This window comes from Bactrocera tryoni, chromosome 2, assembly GCF_016617805.1.
Source record: "Bactrocera tryoni isolate S06 chromosome 2, CSIRO_BtryS06_freeze2, whole genome shotgun sequence".
Taxonomy (NCBI): domain Eukaryota; kingdom Metazoa; phylum Arthropoda; class Insecta; order Diptera; family Tephritidae; genus Bactrocera; species Bactrocera tryoni.
The window spans coordinates 43,116,319-43,122,807 of record NC_052500.1 but is presented as its reverse complement, the minus strand read 5'-3'; the positions used below and the strand labels follow the sequence as shown (position 1 = coordinate 43,122,807).

General features: G+C 36.4%; 1 pseudogene; it reads right to left on the bottom strand.

Annotated features, from left to right (window-relative positions):
- Positions 1-548: 548 nt before the first annotated feature.
- LOC120768704 lies at positions 549-5,420 on the bottom strand (annotated as a pseudogene).
- Between the last annotated feature and the right edge of the window lie 1,069 nt (positions 5,421-6,489).

Sequence of the window (6,489 nt, the reverse complement as noted above, 5' to 3'; positions counted from 1 at the left end):
TGCAAAAAATATATCAGCACACACATAGAACTCGATCGAAATTCAGATGCACATATCGATATTGAAAACAGCACCGCAGCATTCGAATCAACCACCATAAAAGCCGCCAAAATTTCAACTCCTTAAAAAGGTTACATGAAAAACAAAAAGCATAGCTTAACTAATGGGGAAATTGAAAAGTCAGCAACCTTCGCTGCTCATCTAAAAAATGTCTTCCAGCCAAACCCAGAAACTAATGACTTTATACTTCCAACCGTACCCTATTTGATGGAATCTGAGCCAGTGAAATTCGTACATGAAGAGATATCAAAAATAATTATGGAGAAATTTAAACCAAGAAAAGCTCCTGGGCACGACTTAATTACTCCAAAAATGATTACTGAGCTACCAAACTGTGCTATAATCTGCACCTGTATGTTTTTCAATACAATCACAAAACAAGCTCACTTTCCTCAACAATGGAAACAGTCAACTATTGTGATAATACCTAAGCCTGGACGCAGCCATCCTCCTATATGCCCATCAGCTTGTTATCGTGCATGTTTAAATTATTTGGAAGACTTCTTATGCTCCGCATTAAGCCACATCTTCAAACCCACAACATAATACCATCTCACGAATTTGGCTTCAGGAAAAAGCATGGAACGATCGAGCAAGTACACAGGATCACATCTGAAATTCGAACAGCTTTTAAAAAACGGGAATATTGCTCTGCAATATTTCTTGATGTCGCGCAGGCTTTTGATCGAGTATGGTTAGATGGTCTTATGTACAAAATAAAAACGCTACTCCCGCAAAACACCCACGAACTGTTTAAGTATTACCTTTATGATCGAAATTTTGTAGTTCGATGTAACACCACTACATCTGAAGCCCAAACGATTGAAGCAGGTGTACATTTAACGCAACCTTTTCCGAAGTCGCCTAAGAAGTTTCACTTCAATAATTTTAATTTTATTTCTCTTTAATTTTATTTTTTAATTTTTAAATAATTTAATATTTCAAATATTATTTATATTTATTTCGACTATTACAAAGTGAAGATGTGCCAAATGAACTTCATTTCTTCAAAGAAAATTGATGACCATCATGAAATATGCATATTCGTATCATTTCCATTTATGTACAATGTACATATACCAATAGAACTTGTATGGCATATACATACATATATTATTTCTTTGGCACATTTGTCTGTATGTTTGCAAAAGCAAATGCGAGCCACATACATACATACATATGTACATACATTCATAATAACAAGTGTTGCACACATCTTTCTTTTTTTTTTTTTTGCAATATCTTTTTTTATTTATTGAATCTGCTTTTTGTTTTAAAAGCCTAACAATAAGTTTTAAAATCTTAAATCTATTTAAAAACTAGACAAGCTCAAGCAAGTGTTTGAGCTGTTTTGGTGATACGTTGCTCTTTAGTACGCAGGCATATCTCTTCTTTTAAGGCGTGTTTGATCGCAGGAATGTACCAAAGCATTAGCCAAAGGGTTTGGGTGATCTCGGAGTTTAGATATATATTTAATTCTGCTGTCTTCTACTTCTTTCTTTACCATAGAAATACCAAGGTCTTTATGGATATTTTCATTACGCATGTACCATGGTGAACACGTGATTGTTCTAAGCATTTTTGATTGGAACCTTTGTATTATATCAATATTAGTTGCACAGGTCGTACCCCACAGTTGAATGCCATACATCCAAATCGGCTTTATGGCCGCATTATATAAAAGCACTTTGTTGTCTAGGCTAAGTTTTGAGTTTTTATTTAAAAGCCAATTTAAATTTGCAGCTCTTATCTTCATGCAAGTTATTTTACTAGATATGTGTTTTCTCCACGTAAGTCTTCTATCTAGGTGAATACCAAGATAAGTTACGTCGTTCGCTTGGGGTACTAGAATATTGTTCATTTTTACTGCCGGACACATTTTAGGTCTTAGTGAAAACGTAACATGCTTGCATTTTTGTTCATTTACATTTATACGCCAGTTGGCTAGCCATTCTTCGACAGACCTTAAGTGCTCGGCTAATATTCTTGATGCTATTATGTGGCATTTGTTACGGCTCACTAAAGCTGTGTCATCCGCAAAAGTTGAGGTCAATATATTATTAGCTGTAGGAAGATCTGCAGTATATATGATGTATAGAGTTGGGCCTAAAACACTACCCTGGGGTACACCAGCCCTTATCTGTCGTTCGTCAGATATGAAATCTCCCACTTTTACCATAAATTGTCTATTTTTTAAATAAGACTCCAATGTTTTATACAATTCTAAAGGTAGAATGTTTTTAATCTTATACAAAAGGCCTTCATGCCACACCTTATCAAACGCCTGAGCCACGTCTAGAAATAAAGCTGAACAGTACTCTCTTTGCTCAAATGCTTTTCTTATTTCGTTAGTAATTCTATTTACTTGCTCTATCGTGCTATGTTTTTCACGAAACCCGAATTGGTGCGTTGGTATTATATTATTTTCGTGGAGGAAAGGAGACATCTTTGATAGTAACACTTTTTCAAATATTTTAGAAAGACAGGGTAGAAGACTGATTGGTCTGTATGAAGACGGCTGTGTTAAGTCTTTCCCAGGTTTATCTATCAAGATAATCTGCGACTTTTTCCATGAAATAGGATAGTATCCGAGATTAAGAATTGCACTGAAGAGCGAAGAGAGCACTTCTACAGCAATATTTGGTAACTCAATTAGCATTTTTGGGGTAATATTATCATGTCCTGGTGACTTTTTTGGTTTAAGTTCTTTTATTATTCTAATAATTTCAGTACGTGAAGTCTTAAAAGACTCGAGTGACTCGTTAACTGTGTTGGGTAAGCTGGACAACTCGAAGTTGTTCTTTGGGCAATTTGGTTGAAATACCTTTTCTAGGTAATTTGCAAAACAATTAGCCTTTTCCTCGTCACTTCGAGCCCAATTTCCGCCCATGTCTCGTATAGGCATGTTGGAGTTAGTTGGTGGCTTCAGGGACTTTTGGGCTTTCCAAAGAGAATTTTGCTTGCTTGAATTTGGACACAGCTTCTTTATATACATTTCGGTATTGGATTCTTCCTCACGTTTAAGCGCTTTTTTTAGTTTACGTGCAGCTGATTTCAATTGAAGCTGAGTGGAAGGGGAGCGACTTATCTGCCATTCACGCCTTGCACGCCTTTTTTCGTTTACAAGCTTTTCTATTTCTCTGTTAGTAATTTTTCTGGCACCAAGCGGCTTATAGTTTTTGTTTGGTGTTGCTAAGACAGCTGCTTTAGTTATTATATCATTGAGTTCTTCTATGCTTTCGTCGATATCTCTACCTGTATTTATTTTGTACTCAACATTAATGTGGCTACTCACGTATTTTTTATATTTTAGCCAATTCGTTTTATAAGAAGTCAAACCTACTTTTGGATTAACGAATATGGGTTGTTCACATAACTTTATTAGTACAGGAGAGTGATCAGAAGATAGATCAGTACTTGTATCAGCTGTTATAAGCGATTTATCTATATTTTTGATTACAGCAAAATCAATTAAATCTGGTATTTTTTACGATCACTAGGCCAATATGTCGGCTTACCAGGAGATATTATGTCAAGGTTATTGTGCCTATTTATAATAGTCTGATACAGCTGTCGTCCTTTCGGATTAATTAGCCGTGAGCCCCAATACGTGTGCTTTGCATTGTAATCTCCACCTGCTATAAATCTATGGCCTAGTGTTCCAAAAAAGTCTTTGAATTGGATGTCTGTAATTTTAAACCGAGGTGGGCAGTATATGGCCGTCAGATTTAAGTCCCCGCAGCGATTTTTAATAGTTATTGTTGTAGCTTGTAATTGCGCGGTGGCATAAGATTCTGATGTGTGGTGATTTAACCGTTTTCTAACCAACACTGCTGTTCCTCCATGTGCCTTTCCATCTGGGTGGTTTGTAACATAGAGTCTAAATCCCGGTATAAAGAAATTGTTTTTGTTCGTAAGATGAGTTTCTGACAATAGCATTACATCGATACTTTTTTCATCCAGAAATCTAATGAGTTCCAATTTATGTTGGTTAACACCGTTAGCATTCCATAAACAAATGTTCAATACACTCATTTTTTACTTAAAAAAGTTTGCAACATTTGGTTTTGTGATTTGATTACCTCTTGAATCATATTTTGCATTGAAGCCATAAATTGTGTCATACATTGGGTAAGGTTGAAAATCATAGTTTCAACGCTTCCATTTGGTTGGTTTTGGGGCAATTGCATTTGTGTAGTATTGCCTTTCACCACGTTTGCATAACTCCCTTGTGTAGCATTGTCCTTAAGATTTACTGGTTTTGAAATTTGGACGGGGATTTTAATATTTTCATTAGATGGAATATTCATCATTTGGTTACGACGTGCTTGGATGCCCTGTGACAACTTCGATTTTAAATCTTTGTATACAGGGCAACCCCTATAGTTAGCAGTGTGATTTCCTCCACAATTGCTGCATTTTTTATTTAAATCCTCTTTTTTAAGAGTACATTTTGAAGTTGGATGTAGATCACCACATACTACACATACACTTCGTAGAGTGCAATATGCTTTCGTGTGTCCATACTCTTGGCAGTTTGTACATTGTACTGGACCATTTCTCTTGTGTGGTTCCTCAACGGTGATTCTGCGATGGAGAAGATATTTTAAATTGTAAATCGGGTGTATTTCATTTTTCTTTAATTTGTTGGAATCTGGCATCAATTCTATTTTGAACATTGGTTGTGGGACTTTGTTCTTGTTAAAAATATTTACTACTGATTTAATGCTAAAACCACCTTCTTCTAGTGCTTCTCTAACATCGTTAGAGTCTACCGAAGACTCTATACCTTTTATGACAACAACTAGGCCTTTTGAGCTCTTCAGTTGGTAAGAGTAGTAATTCTTGTTATCATTTGATAGGAATTTTACAATTTCCATGAAACTTTTTTCAGTGTATGTTTGAATTTTTGTTTCATCTATGTTACCTTTTTCAAAGGCACAATGTGGAAATTGTTTGTGCCTATTATATTGCTCATTTTTGAAACAAGCGCATTTGAGCTACGCTCACGCAAATAGATTGGAGGGGGTTTGGCATTCACGACCGTGGTGGTACCCTTTGCTTCATCGTTAGGCCCTTTGCTTAATAAGGCAAATCTGTTGCCATTAAGAATTTCTGGCTTTTTGGTGTTTGGCGTGTTTGCTTGAAATTTTTTGGTATTGACCGCTGTTTTAATAGGACTCAATTTCCTTTTTACATTAATGTAGCGATCAATACCAGTCTGAACTGATGGCCCTTTTTTGCTTGGTACATTCTCACCTTGCATTTTATTTTCCTTCGCTGTCCGGGTGCTTGCTGGCTGCATAGTGGCTGCTGTCAGTGGATTTGTTGTTGCCCGATTGCTGTTTACTGCTGCTTCTGCTGACTGCGCTTGCTTCGTCTCTCTTTCGCCTGATCGATGCGATGACTCATCATCGCCGTTACATTTGTTTTTGCCAGGAGTTGCTTTTGTTGGCTCGACAAAACTGAAGTAGGCATTTAAGGAATGCCTACGGTTTTGCGGTTGAGGCTGCGAAGCACTCATAATTGTTTGTTTTTTTGTTTTGATTTTGTTTTTATATATTTGTTTTGTGCACTATTTGTTAATGTTTATTATTAAAAGTTTGTGTGCACTGTCTTTTATTTGTTTGTTTGTTTTTATTTATTATTTTTGTTTGCTTACTTATTGCAAAAATTAGAATCACGGAGCGAATTCAAAAACACGTCCGTACACTTTGAACACAATCGAAGATCCAGATCCACACATCTTTCGCATGGCCGAAACTCACGCTTTGTCAAAGAATCAATGTGTCGAAACACTGACACGACGACAAAGCGTCACAACAATGTGTTGCTGGTAGAAAATCCGAGCTGTGCCGAAAGAAACTAACAAACGATCGTCGATTGTCATCGCTTCCCTTGCTGCTCGAACAGCTTCGCCGACAATCTAGCGTAAATATGTAAGCGTTAAACGTTTAACGCAACCTTTTCCAAACTCGCATAAGAAGTATAACTTCAAAAAATGTCTTAAATGGCATTAGCGGCGTCACAAGTAAATATGTATGGCAGCCAAATAGTCGTTGCCCAAATTTGTAGAAAAACACACAATAACAACATTTTCATTCTTGAAAGCAAGCGCACTTTTAACAAGCAAAATCGCTTCATTCATAAAAACAAAATCTCTCCGAGCATGAGCATGCCTTTGCCCACAAGCGTCTTTTTGCGGCGATGGAAAAAGCTAAAAATTATAAATTTAACAACTTTCTGATGTTTCTTTACAGAAAGAAGTGAGAAAAGTGTCTAACTGTTGTCGATTTATAATATTTTTTTATTCTAAAATATTTTTGCGTGGCTCGTAAAAACCTGCGTCGATATGTATGCACGCTCATACATACACATAAATATTTACGCAGGGTTGTTGGTAAAGCTGGTAGAGTGGCAAGGGAAGCG